Raw genomic sequence first — 14,736 nt, 5'->3', positions numbered from 1 at the left:
TCCTGCTAGAAGTCCACAATAGGGACCATTTTAAGTATTAGCTTCAAGTTAGCCAGAAGTCTTAAAAAGCATCAAGAAACATCAATTCATTAAGTTACAGAATGCTTAGAATTCTAGAAAATAGCTACGGTGAGACAACCAAGACATTCCCCACGAATTTTACTTCAAATGCCATTTACACCTTCCAGCTGAATAGAAATACATTCCCAGTAGAGGTGCACTGTTATATTGGTCACGTACCGGATCCGCACCGCTAAATAGAAAATTAACATGATCAGCTATTGGCTTTTTTTGTCCGCTGTAGCCAATGTCACTGATAAACGTAGCATGCACGCACGCAGCTACACGCATGGACATGGTGAGAAATGCAGCTGGGTAGCTTAGAGAGCAGCACCCTGCAGGTAAGCTGGGGTGGGAGGAGTGGGGAAGAGGCATTGGGGGGTAGATCAAAGTCCCCATGATGAAGGAGGAGGTGGGGCAGGTGCTGCCCAGCCAGGGTGGTGAATGGGACCCCAGGACCAGGAGAGGGATGGAGCCGGGCAGCTTGTCTGGGAGGTGCACCCTACAGCAGGGGGCTCCCAAGGAAAAGGCAGGAGAGCAGAGTGCCCCAAGCACGGGTGGCACTATGGGGGGCTATAGCCACCCTAAAGTCCACCTTAGCCTTCACATAGCCACACCTCCCAGTGCCACCACTGCCTGCCTCATGCAACTGAGCCTGCTCTGCTCCTGCCTGTGCTCAGCCCAGCCCCTCACCAAGAAGAGACTGGCGCTGCCCCGGCCCTAAGCCTGTTGTGGGCAGCCTGCCTCCACCCCATGCACAGATCTGGGGGGGCATATGCCTCCCATGACTTCCCCAAGGCTGCACACAGTTGTGCAGGGATGACCATCCCCTTCACCGTGTTCCCTGGACGAGCCACCCACCACTCCCTCCCACTCAGCTCTGGCTGAGCAGTGCCTGCCTCTTCCCCACCTCCCCCACCGTGGAGGCCTCAATCTGCCACTCCACACTCCTTCCCTCCCCCATTCCCCTCCCCCCTGCAGACTTACCTGCAGGGTGCTGCTCTCCAAGATGCCTGGCTGCATTCCTGTAAGTCAGCTATCAGATCGGTATTGGCCGATATGGCTGGTTACTAATCAGCTATCTGTATCGGCCAAGGAAATCTTTATGAGTGCACACCTAGTTCCTAGGCTATTGGGATTCCTCATGCTTTAAAATAATCCACAAGTTTGGTTACAAGAACTGACTGTGCAGCAACTGACAATTCCTTCAGTTTCTTCTTCTTCTGCAGTTGGCATACGTATCTTTCCAACATTCGTTTTTGCAACACGAAGTGTGGCTCGGAATTAAATGTTACCTGCCAACAGCTTACTAAGCAAATCTGGCATTGTTTGGTAAATGTAATTTTAACAGTGAAGCCGAAACCAAGCCAGGCTCATTCCCTGCCCAGTGAAAAGTTGGAGAAAGATTCATAGATTATAGAGTTGGAAGGGATCCAACGAATTATTGAGTCTGACCCCCTGCCCCTGGCAGGAAAGAGGACTGAGGTCAGACGACCCCAGCCAAGTGATTGTCAAGCCTCCTCTTGAAGACCTCCAAGTTAGGTGACAGCACCACCTCTCTTGGAAGCCCATTCCAGACTCTGGCCACCCTTATTGTAAAAAATTTCTTCCTAATGTCTAACCTAAATCTACTCTCCACTAGTTTGCACCCATTATTCCTAGTTACTCCCTGAGGCGCTATGTTAAATAGCACATCCCCAATTCCCTGCTGTCCTCCCCTGATAAATTTATAGGCGGCCACAAGATCACCCCTCAGCCATCTTTTGTATAGGCTGAAGATAGTGACATTAAATCATTAGCAAAACAATGTTTAAAAAAAAGTTAGCGCTGCAGTTCCCCGAGAAGAGAAAACATCAAGAGGCAGAAAACTACAGGTTAACAAATCTTGAAAATATGTTACTATTGATTATTTACTGAGCACTTAAAACAGCTCTTAAGCAAATCCCCTTTTTGCATCTTCTCTGTGTATGGAAATAGCATCCTACATCTTTGACACCACACTTCATTAACAAAAATATTTTAATGCAAGGTTGTTTTTTACAATTTATATTACTACATAGGTAGAAGCTTCTAATATGATCTAAGATCTGCCTGGAGTCAGATGATACCTATTAGTTTATCCAATCTAACTCCTACTCCTAAGGGAATAAAGAAGTATTCACAACTACCTTATCATCATCATTACGTTTTGCCTTAAGCAAATCCTCTTGGATCTAAAACAGTGGGCAATTACATCCAGAATGAATAACTACTCTTCCAACAGAGACGTGTAGCATCTCTGACTGGTTATTAATTGGACATTTTCTGCTTATGGGTTAAGCTATTAAACTACCACAAGTCTGCCTACAACTATGCAGCTATGATCCTTCCTCAACACTAATATGAACAAAGAAATAAAAACATGCATCCAAAAATTTTGAGAGAGATAGAAAAAACAGACATAGTAAAAAAATGCAAGAATGCTATACAATGACCTGTACTGAAATATTACTGGCACAGAGCTAGCTAGTCATGCTAATCTGAAGTCAGGTAGAAGGTAGAGAGGGTTGTACCTTATAGATGAACTGTTTTAGAGGCATGGGCTTTCAGAAACAACAACCTACTTTGTTAGATGGTATCATGCTTACAATACCTCTCTGCTGTCTATGTTGACCAGACAGACAATCCCTATGTAAAAAATAAATTAATAAAAAAATAAAAATAAAAAAAATGAATGGACGCTGATTTAATATCAATTCCAGAAACACACAAAAGCCCATGGCAGAATACTTCAACCTCCTTAGACAGTCCATTCTCCACCTCAGCATATCTATCCTTAAACTTCAAAAAAACAACTTCAGTGTGAAGCTGCAAAACAGAAAGTGAGCCACAGATTGGGCTGTATTAACCATGGTCTCAACTGGAACTATATGTTCCTATGCCACTACCTGGTCCAGCAGTTTCAGTGGTCTTCCAGATGTCAAGTGCCTTGTTCATCTAAAATTAGACTTCATCTTAACTGATCCACTTATTACTTCTCTTAGCACGCTCTCCCCCTGCCCATCCCTTTCCCTTCTTTAGAACAACCTTCGCTTTCTTTCAGCCCATCCCTTGCAGGTATCTGTTGCAGTTGCCTTTTTTAATAAAAACTGACTGCATGGTCTGAATGGGTATAACAGCAACTGGGACAGAATTAAAAAAGGATGCTACAAGAATTCATGCCTCTGAACCAGCTGCTTTCTAGAAGTGCCACCCTGCCTTCCCCCTGAAATGTTATTGGGCAGATTACTCTCCTAGTATAAGCAGATGCAACTCAGTTGATTTTAATGTAATTTTTCCCCTTTTTACCAAAGCTAAAATGCACTTTTATTTTGTATAAAGGCGCTTGGCTCAAGTACTTCTTACTAGTGGATGCTTTTTAGTACTGTAACATGTATTGAGGAAAAACGTACATCTCACTTGCAGAAACTCACTGCATGGGCATTTTGGTGCCCAATTTAAATAATATTTTATACTTGCCACTTCCAGTCCTCCTCTACCAGGATCTTGAACTCTAAAAAAAACAAAAAATGATGGTAAGCAGCATTCCAATTTTAAGTATGTTGAACACGCTTTGAAGGGGAAGACTTCAAGACTATACTAGTGTTAAAATGTTGAACACAAGCTTCTTGTGGGTTTCAAAAAGGGCAACAATTTCTGACTCATTATGTGATTGAACCTAATCTTTAAGCAGTAAGATCACATATTGTAGTAGGCCCCTGCAGATCCTAAATGGGGGGGGAGGAAAAGCGAGAAAGAGACAGTAATGCTCCACTATGACTAAGCATATTAAAATTTGATTAAATCTAATTTTGCAAGCTTTAAAGTGCTAGTGCAAGATGAATTACCTTCACTTTCTATTTTTTCCTTCCTGAATTGCATTTTCTGAAGGCAACTGGCAAATGCCACATACTGTATGGCCTGACTGGGCACTAGCTATTGGGTTGGAATTAAAAAAGGATGCAAGCAGCATGGGTTGGAACAGTGCCAGCTGTTCACTCCATTTCCTCTTTTAATGTTAAACTCTTTCCAATAAGATTAACACAATTATATTACTACACATTCATTGTTCAGGAAGCTTATCTAGCTCTTCCTCTTTTTATCCTTCTCTTCCGTCATCATACTACACACAATGACAACTACTGAGAGTTGAACACAACATGTTTGGGTGCAGTATGATGGCTTTTTATCTTGTGTGAGGGAGGGGCAAAAGGGGGGAAAATTTACTACAGCAAATTTTGTAAAGTAGATCCACAGAAAGGGGGTAGGACATAGCCTTTGGTAAATGGAGCTAAGATAGTATCTATTAATGTATATGAAAGATATCAGAGCGCACCAAGGCTAGATAAGCTCAAACTTCTGAAGGTTAGGACATCCAAACCTCACGTTAAAATTACAAAGATAAAAGTTGAGACTGCAAAGTTAAAGAAACCCAAATCACTTTAACTCTGTCCATATACCCATTGTATTCTGCTCCCCCATCACCAGGGTAGCACAATTAAGTGTACACCCAGCCATGGAATTTACTAGTTCACATCAATTTACATCAGTTGACAGAGTTCTTCTCTACATTCTATCTTTCATTTTAATGTATTTTGATTAATTATATTTCTAGCACTTATTGTTACATATAGAATCATATAATCATAGAAAATTAGGGTAGGAAGACCTCAGAAGGTCATCTTCTAGTCCAACCCCCTGTTCAAAGCAGGATCATCCCCATCTAGATCATCCCAGCCAAGGCTCTGTCTAGCCCGGTCTTAAAAACTTCCAGGGATGGAGACTCTACCACCTCCCTGGGTAACCTGTTCCAGTGTTTTACTACCCTCTTAGTGAGAAAGTTTTCCCTAATATCTAATCTAAACTTCCCTTGCATTTAACCAAGCACTAAAAGTACAAAATGAGCAAAACTAATGCATTGGTATCTACCCAAGCCATTAGGAAGCCTCCAAATAGCTGTAGGAAGTGTGACCAGACTTCTTAATCAGGACTCCGCAATTTCATAACTGCACAAATATGGGGTTTTTATCCTAGGATGCTGTGATCTCAGTCACCTTCCTGACAAATACTGTCATTTCACTGCTGATCCATCTTATTGGGATCTGCCTGCAGCTCCCTTGTTTTCCCAATCTACCTGCAGAGATAATCATAGAATCATAGAAGTAGGGTCAGAAGGGACCTTGTAGATCTTCAAGTCCGACCCCCTGCCTGGGCAGGAGGAAAACCGGGCTCAAATGACCCCAGCCAGGTAGGCATCAAGCCTTTTCTTAAAGACCCCCAGGGTAGGAGCCAGCACCACTTCCCTTGGAAGTCGTTTCCAGATCTTAGCCGCCCTGACTGTGAAGTAGTTCCTACAGATGCCTAATCTAAACCTACTCTCCAACAACTTGTGGCCGTTATTCCTTGTTATCCCGGGGGGCGCTAGGGGAAACAAGGTCTCCCCCAAACCCTTCTGGTCCCCCCTAGTGAGTTTATAGACGGTCACAAGGTCCCCCCTCAGCCTTCTCTTGTGAAGGCTGAACAGGTTCAGGTCCCGTAGCCTTTCCTTGTAGGGTCTGCCCTGCTGTCCCTGGATCATGTGGGTGGCCCTCCTCTGGGCCTTCTCATTGTTGTCCACATCCCTCTTGAAGTGGGGTGCCCAGAACTGGACACAGTACTCCAGCTGCGACCTGACCAGTGTTGCGTAGAGGGGGAGGATCACCTCCTTGGCCCTACTTGAGATGCACCTGTGGATGCACAATAACGTCCGGTTAGCCCTGCCGACCGTGACCTCGCATTGTTGGCCCATGTTCATCTTGGAGTCAATAATGACTCCAAGATCCCTTTCTGCCTCCGTGCTCTCAAGAAGGGAGTTCCCCATCTTATAAGTGTGCTGCTGGTTACTACTGCCCAAGTGCAGCACCCTGCACTTGTCCGTATTGAAACGCATCCTGTTTTTGTTAGCCCACCCCTGCAACCTATCCAGGTCTTGCTGCAGTCTTTCCCTCCCTACTGACGTGTCCACCTCACCCCAAATTTTGGTATCATCAGCAAACTTAAACAGGTGCGCTGGAACAAGCGTACACCCTGCATTGTTCAATGGAACCAGAGCTGGAGACCAGCTGGCAGTCAGGGAACAGAGAGCCAGAAATGTAAGCAAGAAAGCTGGGCTTCCTGAAGAAGAGGAAAGCACAATCTGGAGAGCCTTATAGAGGAGAAACTGAAACTTTCCATGAGCTGCTTCTTCTTTGACATACATTGGGGAGGGAAGAAAGAATTTGGACTTAGGCTGCCTAGAGGCAAGCAAGAAGTCCATTATCAAAACAGGCGGTGCTGGAAAAGAAATACATTTACATCATAAGCACTTTTATTTGAGAATGATTGCTGTTTGGGCAGGGGCTCAGAAAGGATGGGAGTGGGGAATTTCTCACAGAAAATAAAGTTTATACTGCTATGGGATTTAGATGTCTTTGACCCAGAATGTGGCTGTGTTAGAGTATACAGGGACCCATTTATAAGCATACCTGAGATTAGCATTAGCATGACTTCTCTGACCAACAATAGCACTCAAATCTCCAAGGATCTGTGCACATTTAAAAGGATTTGCCAATTCAGACACAGGAAAAAGCATACAGGCAAGCCCCCCCCCCCCCTAGTGAGATGCAGCTTTTTTTCTGGCAAATGTACTGTGTCCTCACTAAAACATCTATCAACAGCACTATTTTGGCTAATGGTAAAACTGTTTTCACAACTTAATTTTGCAGGCAAAATTTGAGTCTAGACCAGTGGGGGCCAACCTCTTTGGCAGGTGTGCCACAAATTAAGGCTGGGCACTACCCATCCCCTCAATACCACTTCAAACCCCATCATCTGCATCCTACTCTCTGTCCCATCTGTCGTAAGCCATACACAGCTACTACCTGTGCCATTTGTAGCACACATGCCACAGACTGGCCACCCCTGGTCTAGACCAAGTTTAGGATTGGTAGCCTGGCAGGTTGATAAGAGCTGTCTAAGCTCAATTTGAGGAGTTTATGGCAGTCTGAACTACAGCTGGTGCAGTAAGGACCAACTGGCCCAGATGCAGAAAGAATATGGATCCACACGTAAGCATAATACACTTAAATGCTTCCCGGTCCCAACTTACTGCCCATTAATAACATTGTTACAAATCTGGCTATCTGCACATGAGTTAAATGCATACACTGCACATTGTGAAGCCGTTTCATTCAGCCCAGCTTGTGCCTGGGTTAACTGCAGAGTCACTAACAGCAACTATCTACTTTATAACTCCCTTTAACTGTGTCAGAAACAAAAGAGGAGGAAGCAACTGTCAAAAGGCTGCTATTGAAAGGGTACCTGGAAAAGGACAGGAGCTAGTTAGCAGCTGTGAAATCATCTCCCCTCATTTTCCAGCCTTTTCAAAGCAGCCTAAACAGCAACTATTAAAAGCCTTGAAAATGGGGGAGCTAGGTAGTTTGGGGGCTATTGAGAGCTCAGCGCTGGCAGGGCTACACGCTTAACCAGCAGTGACTGGAGAAGGGCAAAGCCCTTTTTCAGTCTTAAATGGACTACACTAGAAATCTAGGCAGGGAGAGAGAGGAGGTCAGGATTAGTTTGCTGCTTGAGCACTAGCCTTCTGGATGCACACACCTGGTACCCAATATACTAGCAGCTGCAGGAGCTGGTTCCTCACTCACTACTCCTCCCTTTCCAAGATTCCTCCTCTGCCTCATCGGTCCCTGGTCAAAGCGAGGTGTTACAGGGACAGACACAGCTATTAAAACTGCTGCAAAAGGAACAAGGAAACTTTCTCTGCTCTATGTGACCTAGAGCTCTAGACCAGGGGTAGGCAAAATATAGTCCATGGGCTGGATCCAGCCCACTAACTAATTTTCCCACCAATTGATTGTATCCAACCCACTGCACCTCTGTGGTGCTCTACATGAGGCCAAAACCTGCCCATTCCTATGCAGGGCAGCCTGTACTGTGCTCCCACCCACATTCACACTCACTGGATGGTCCTGGCCCCAGCCACTGCACACAGCCTCCAGCGGCTCCTCCTCCTCCTCCTGTGCTGCTCTGGGCAGCAGGTAGGGCAGGGAAGTGGCAGTGGGCAGCTCCTGACTGACCATGCAGGACTCCAGCTCCACATATTCAATTTAAGGCACAATGGAAACCAGGTACAAAATATTATAAGTTTTGTATATTTATAATATTCTTGTGGCTGGTTTCCCTTCTTGGGGAATTGTCTGAACATGAGGTCAGTTACTATTTAAGGTGCAATTAACAGATTAATTACATCTTAAATGTAACGTCTGTCAGGGGCCTACGATGCCACTGTGTCCTGCCTTCTGGCTGACTTTAGACTAACACAGCTAACCACTTCTGCATTTATGTGCAGCGCTATCCCCCTTGACCAAATAGAACTGCTTATGTAAGTCTATGTAAGCAAGCCACAACAGACAGCTCAACTTTTTACAGAGTGACTGGTGCATTGAGAAACTTACCACCTGCTCTTAAAGCCAGTACTACAGTAAAAATGCTTCGTAATTGTCTGTGACCTTCATACATACATAGTATGATCCAACAAGGGGAAAGAATTTCAAGTTTATTCATGAAAAGCAATTCATTTATATAGCATAGCAGACAGGTATTTTTATTTTATGTCCAGCCCCGGCCCCCACCATCCCAAAATAATAAGGTATTGTCATGGGCTAAACTCACCAAATCTAGTGTTAGTCTGGACAGCAAGAAACTAGAAAAAGAAACTGGGAACAAACAAAGCTAATCTAAACCAAATCATCTAAATGCAGAGCAATATCAGTGGGCCCTAGTATACATGAGCAAATTCCTAAAGGTGCAAATCCTCACCAGAAGACACACCAGAGCCCTATTATAACTTTGGGCAAATAAAATTAGATTCTGCTCTAATGAAAAGGAAGTTAAATTATTTATATTTTAAATGGCAGGAATGGTCTGCTCTCCTCTCCATAGTCAGAGTAAACTATGCCCCTTAGGCTCCATAACTGATCGACTTTAGAACCATCTGTATAAAAGGTTGAAACTCAAATTTACGGTGATAGGAGAGGAACACAAGTTGCATGAATTAAAGCTCCTCTTTAACCTTAGTTCTACAGGTAAGTCTAAAGGATTTTTTCCTATTCCCTTTCAGACAACTGAGAGGACACCTATCAATTGCAAACTGCACCAAGGGAAGGTTTTGAGAGAGAGAACTTTTGGGGGGAAAAGAAAAATAACCACCCTATAGTATGACTATCCAGAGGTTGTTGCCTCTCAAATTAATTTGGTTTTGAAAAATAACAAGTTTTTCAACCTTTCATGTTGTGTTAGATAGACTGTTCCCTGCATGTTCCTATTTAATAATTTTTCAACAGCTTGAAAGCAATCTACACACATGCTGAAACTTGGTATATAACACACCTAAGTTACTGCACTGCAAGTCAACTTCATGATGGCAGGCCAGACAATGTATATTAAAAGGCATCAGGTATGATTCTCTTAACAAAAATGTTACATGAATGCAGATCATCTGACTTAAGTGTAGATGGGGAATGCTCCACTGAAGTCAGAAGATAATTAAACTGTTTACATTTGCAGAGACATTTTAAAATTCCAGCAGTGAGAGGCTAAACCAGTTACCCCATACTTGCTGCACTTTACTAGAGAGCAACACCAGGCACAGAGATGGGAAAGACAGGTTTCACTAACAATAATTATCCTGCAATAATTTTCATTTAAATGGCTCTAACTGTATTACCAAGTTTGGTCACAAAGCAGCAATTTAAAAGCATTTTGAAACCCTTTTTTTATTTTATCCTAGGTGTGCTTTTTTAATTAACAGGATTCAATCAGAGAATCTTCTGTGCACACTACCGCAAAGGATCATTATTTTTTAAGAAAGCCCCCAGGGCACTTCTGAAACAAATGGACTTGTATAAACTCTAAGTGCAATACATCCCAACCCATTAAAAATCAAAATGGTGTCTAAGCACCGCTTGCTTTCTACTGCCTACTAAGTCTATTCCTATGCTTACTCTTCTTGCCCCCCACTTCCTCTTTGAGAATTAATTTGTTTCTATGTCAGTTAATTTGTGCCTATGAACACATCAGGAAGATAAAAACCAGGTGGTGGGGGAAGGAGCTAAATAGAAAAACATCATATAAGGACAAAGTGTACATAAACTAGTTCCAATATTCAACCCAAATTTATTCATGGCTACCAGAGCAGTGAGGTTCTGGAATATGTTCCTATAAGAATGATTGGGACTTCACAGTTACACTAGTGTTAAGCTGAAGCTTGGGGAGTTTTTGAAGACTTCTCTGATGTGACACCATGCAACAGCAGAGGATGTGAATGAACCAAGAGATTTTTCCTGTCTTATGCCAAATTTTATGCTGTTCTTGCCCTCTCCTTCAGAAAAAAGGACAATAAAAATCAAGCCGCAATCATTACACACTTGACATATACACTTGACTTCCCCTTCCCCATCTTATACAGTAAGAAACCCTCGCTATTAGGCATCTTTTCTAAACCCTACATTTTTTTTTTAAACCCTGTTAATTAAACAAAGTGGTAGTGGTTATAATCACATGACTTTTACAAGCATACTCTATCTTCATAAGCAATAGCCAGCTTAAAAAAAAAAAAAAATATTTTGCCATCACCACAAGAGCTTGTTCTGAGAAACATGATGTAGAGAAAGATTTGAGAAATGTTATTTACTACTGAAAACCCAATATAGAAAACAGATGATGCCCTATAAACCAGAATTAGCTTCTGCTGTGGCCAACTGCAATACAACTCTGAGCTTTTCTCCCTTTACTTCATGGGAGAACTGCCAAGAGCAGAAGAATTCCATTCATAACACACTTTAAAAACTGAAAGGGAAAAAAAAACCAACTTCGAAGCCACAGAGCATCAGCAGGCCTCCCCATGCCATGTAGATGTGCTAGTCTGCTCTGTACAGAGGTGAATTAAAAACACGGGGCGGGGGGAAGACTCACATTACGCCCACACATTCTTGGCTTCTGGCCCCCAGAAGGCAGTCTTTTTCTCCCTCCCACTCCCGCCTCCACTGGTTCGAAAATGACTTTGCACAAGACACGTGCCAACTTTCAAGCAAGATGTATTTCCTTAACTGAAGCCTAAGCTATACCATCCATCTTTGTCAAGAGTAATGTTTGTATTTTCAAGAAACTACAGGAGCCATAGTTTATGCCCCAGCACTAATACAAACCCAGACATTCACAATTAAATGTTTTCTGCCTTTCTTTTTGAGTAGTCAATTCACATGCTGGCATGCTCAGTGTTTTGGGAAACAAAAACAAACACCTTTGCCAACATGATTAGTATACTAGTTAATTTGTTACAATAGAAACTCTGTCCAAAACAGGAAAAATGCAATCCGATTGCTCAGCCAGCTGCATGAGCTTATCCTTTATCTTGGCAAAGTGGTCAGGTCCTCATCTGATGCTTTTCAAACAGCATCTTACATTGTCAAGTGCCCATCATGCTTGCAACATCAACCTTCCTGTCCCCTCAGACTCTGCAGATGCCTGTTCTCATTTAACCACTGTGTTTCAGTAACATTACTGAGGCACGTAAAGGGGTGGCATCAGCATAAGACATCTTTAGGAAGACATTAATTTTACCAGCAAAATATTTTTCCTGGTTTGTTCACCCTGTTTAGTTGCATGATTTCCCCTTTACAGTCAGGCTCTTTTCTACATAGTTATCACATGAAGTAAAAGGAGAGGGAAAAGCCCCTTTTAAAAGAATGCAATTGTAAAGCCCACCCCCCCGCGCCAAAAAAAACCCAAACCAAAAAACAAAACAAAACAAAACCAACCCAGGAGGGTCTCAAATGTGTCACTGCCAAAGTCTCATCTAACTCAAAATTTTGATTTTGATGCAACTGGATTTTAAGTCGACAGTGCCCCACAATACAGCAGATTGGTCACTCAAAAAAAAAAAAAAAAAAAAGTGTTGGGGTGTAGGGGAGGAGGGAGGGAGGAAGAAAGACTACCTTCAACTGACATTTTCTTCCAGAGTGCTTCTTTTTTTTTTAGGGAGAAACATCTTGATTAACATGCAAGGTAAATCCTATAAACTACCTGGTTCCTTCTTGGCTGCCTGCATGCAAGTCTGCTCCTTTCTCAAAAAGGGATAAAGACGAGGTACAGTAAGAAGAGATAAATACTGTTCACGGTTTCTTCCATGGTAGTAATTCAGCTGCCCTCTAAAACTTGCTATTCCACTAATGAATTATAACTATCATTTCTCACTAGACATTGCATTCTTCATGGGAATTACACCGGTGTCAGATTGAGAGGATTCGTCCTCCATCTCATATTTATAGTCACAGAGGAATGTACACAGTAGTGCTCATTTGAATGGATACGTCTCTAGTTAACAAGAACAATTATTCCCACTTTGAGAGAAAGACAAGATTTTCCAGGGGATTTGCTTGAGGTTCCCCCCCTCCCCCCAACTGCTGAGGCACATCAGGAAGTTTTTTAACCTTATAATTTTGTTAAAGGATACACAGTTACTTTGCTATCAGACTGTTAAGCAGAATGTGCGACAGGGAAAAGTCATGCTTGCTGGAAGAGTCGAGACAAGCAGAAATCAAAGTTTTGCTAACCCAGGCTAAAGCTTCGGTTCATCAAAAGACTGCCAGGGTGAAGCTAATCAAGCATATGTATCTATTAGGTTTCAGAATGATAGCATAGTATTGGAGCAAGCAGAATTTCAGGCACCGATTCAAAGTATTTTATGCTTAGTATAATTAAAAGCTCAACAGCTCTAAACTGAAGACCTTCGAAAGACAACCTATGTTGCTCTACCCAATAATTTCCATCAGTTACTTTGTTACTATGGTCAACAACATGAGCCGAAACAAAAAGACCTTCTTGCGACAGAAATTAACTTCGGTACAAGTTCAGTTCCATGAAGCCTTTGTGCCCAACTACACTATATATTTTTCTGATAATGTCCAAAAACCTGGTCCTACATCAATACTTTGTTGGGTACTACAAACCAAGGTGTAAAAACAATTTTTAAAAAGTTTGCCTGATTTCCATTCAGTGGGTAACGCCTTGAACTTGTTACTAACCCTGACCTAAAGCCGCAGCTGCATAAAAGATCAGCAGCTCTTCAGAAAAGCAACAATCCCTTTCCCTAAAATATCAGCACATTTTGTATGCAGGCAAAGACTCGACTTCATTATCTAAAGACATCCCTATGCAGTATGCAGGCAAAGACTCGACTTCATTATCTATAGCCATCCCTATGCCCCGCCACAACATGGACAAGTCTGCAGCTCGGAAGTCTCAGCCGAATCACCACCTACTTGATATACTTCATCAAGCATTTCTACCTCATTTGAGTAAGAACTGATGCTCTCGAGAAGGTGGTTTGCACTACCGTTTAATGGGAAAACTACCATTTCTAGTCATAGAGCACATGGCTGTGCAAAAAAGCAACCATGTGCCAAATTTAATCCTTTGAGCTACAAAGTAATCTTCATTGTTAGCTCAAAGCTACTATATGGGTACAATAGCAGCTGTATTACCAAAGTACCCAAGATCCCTAGCTTGATCTCTCTGTACTAGGAGCTGCCCAGACTCAGACAAAGTGACAGCCCAGGCACAGAAAACAGCAGTCTACCGGCCTGCCTACAGTTAAAAAGAAGTGTGTTCCCATTACCGCCCCAGCAGAGCTGTATTACTGGGCGACTAGCAATATAGCTTGCACTGGCTTTGCCAGTTCCTTGAATGAAATAAGCTACGCCAGAAAAAAAAGTTTTGATTTTGGGGAGAAAAGGGGGGTTGTTTTCTTTCCCTTTTGCTAGTGCACTTGCCTCTCCAGTTGTCTGCCAGGACAGCCATGTCCATTGGGAATGTGATTTTTTTCCCCTCTCGGCTGTGCTGACAAAACTTTTCAGTGTAAACCACGCCTAGGTACGAAATGGGAGACAAGAGGTGTCCGGAGAAACGGGAGAGCACAAGACAATGCGGAGAGACTGCCCATCAGCCAGTCGCACAGCGCAGCACACAGGAAGCTTTGCAAAGGCGATTGGGTTGCTTTAGGTTTCAACAGAGCAACGTTGGGTCATGGCAACCCTTTTTTCACCCTCACAGAGGAGCCCACCGTGAGCAAGAGAGCAGGGGATGCGGTAGGGACGTGGTGCGACTCTGCCTGGCATCAGGTGGGCAGCGCAGGTCCCGAAGGAGGGGGCAGGACGCTTCAAAGTCACGGCAGATTAACTGTTCCCAGGGCTTCGCTTCGCGGCGACAGCAGGGACCCGCGCGAGGCGGTTTCCTGAAGCTCGCCCGGCCTGGCTGTAACTTCAGTGGGACACCGCGAGGTGCGGAGCCACAGCCTCCACCCAGGGGCTCCTAACAACGGGTGGGGAGGAAGAGTAGGGGGGATTTCTGCCCGGCCCCGTGCCCCCTGGCAGCGCTGTGCGCGGAGGCGAGCAGTGCCCGGAGTTCTCTCTCCCCAAGCCGCTGGGACCGTCCGGCCAGGGCACGGCGCTGCCCCCGCGGGACCACGGGGCGAGGGGCGCGGCCCGGCCCGGCCCCCCGAGCCCGCGTGCAGAGCCGGGGGGAGCTCCGGACTCCCGCGGGGAAGGGTCACGATCTGCAGCCGCC

The 14,736-nt window shown here is 43.9% G+C and overlaps 1 protein-coding gene and 1 long non-coding RNA gene across 4 annotated transcripts in view; one reads left to right on the top strand and one right to left on the bottom strand.

The window, feature by feature from the left end:
• Window positions 1–3,592, bottom strand: part of HPCAL1 (hippocalcin like 1) — a 106,463-nt gene extending 102,871 nt beyond the window's left edge. For both annotated transcript variants that reach the window (XM_025201853.1, XM_025201854.1), the window contains exon 1: window positions 3,559–3,592. The gene's annotated coding sequence lies outside the window, so the exon portion shown is untranslated. The remainder of the gene's footprint in view (window positions 1–3,558) is intronic.
• A 10,375-nt stretch (window positions 3,593–13,967) lies between these two features.
• LOC102388252 overlaps window positions 13,968–14,736 on the top strand; it is a 5,884-nt gene continuing 5,115 nt past the window's right edge. Inside the window, exon 1 of one of the 2 annotated variants that reach the window (XR_323609.2) lies at window positions 13,968–14,291. This is a non-coding gene — a long non-coding RNA (uncharacterized LOC102388252). Of the gene's footprint in view, window positions 14,451–14,736 lie in introns of both variants that reach the window. The other variant, XR_003093597.1, reaches the window with a different exon arrangement.

This window comes from Alligator sinensis, unplaced genomic scaffold, assembly GCF_000455745.1.
Source record: "Alligator sinensis unplaced genomic scaffold, ASM45574v1 scaffold678_1, whole genome shotgun sequence".
Taxonomy (NCBI): Eukaryota; Metazoa; Chordata; order Crocodylia; family Alligatoridae; genus Alligator; species Alligator sinensis.
Note: the sequence above shows the minus strand (reverse complement) of the source record. Positions and strands in the feature narration are given on the sequence as shown.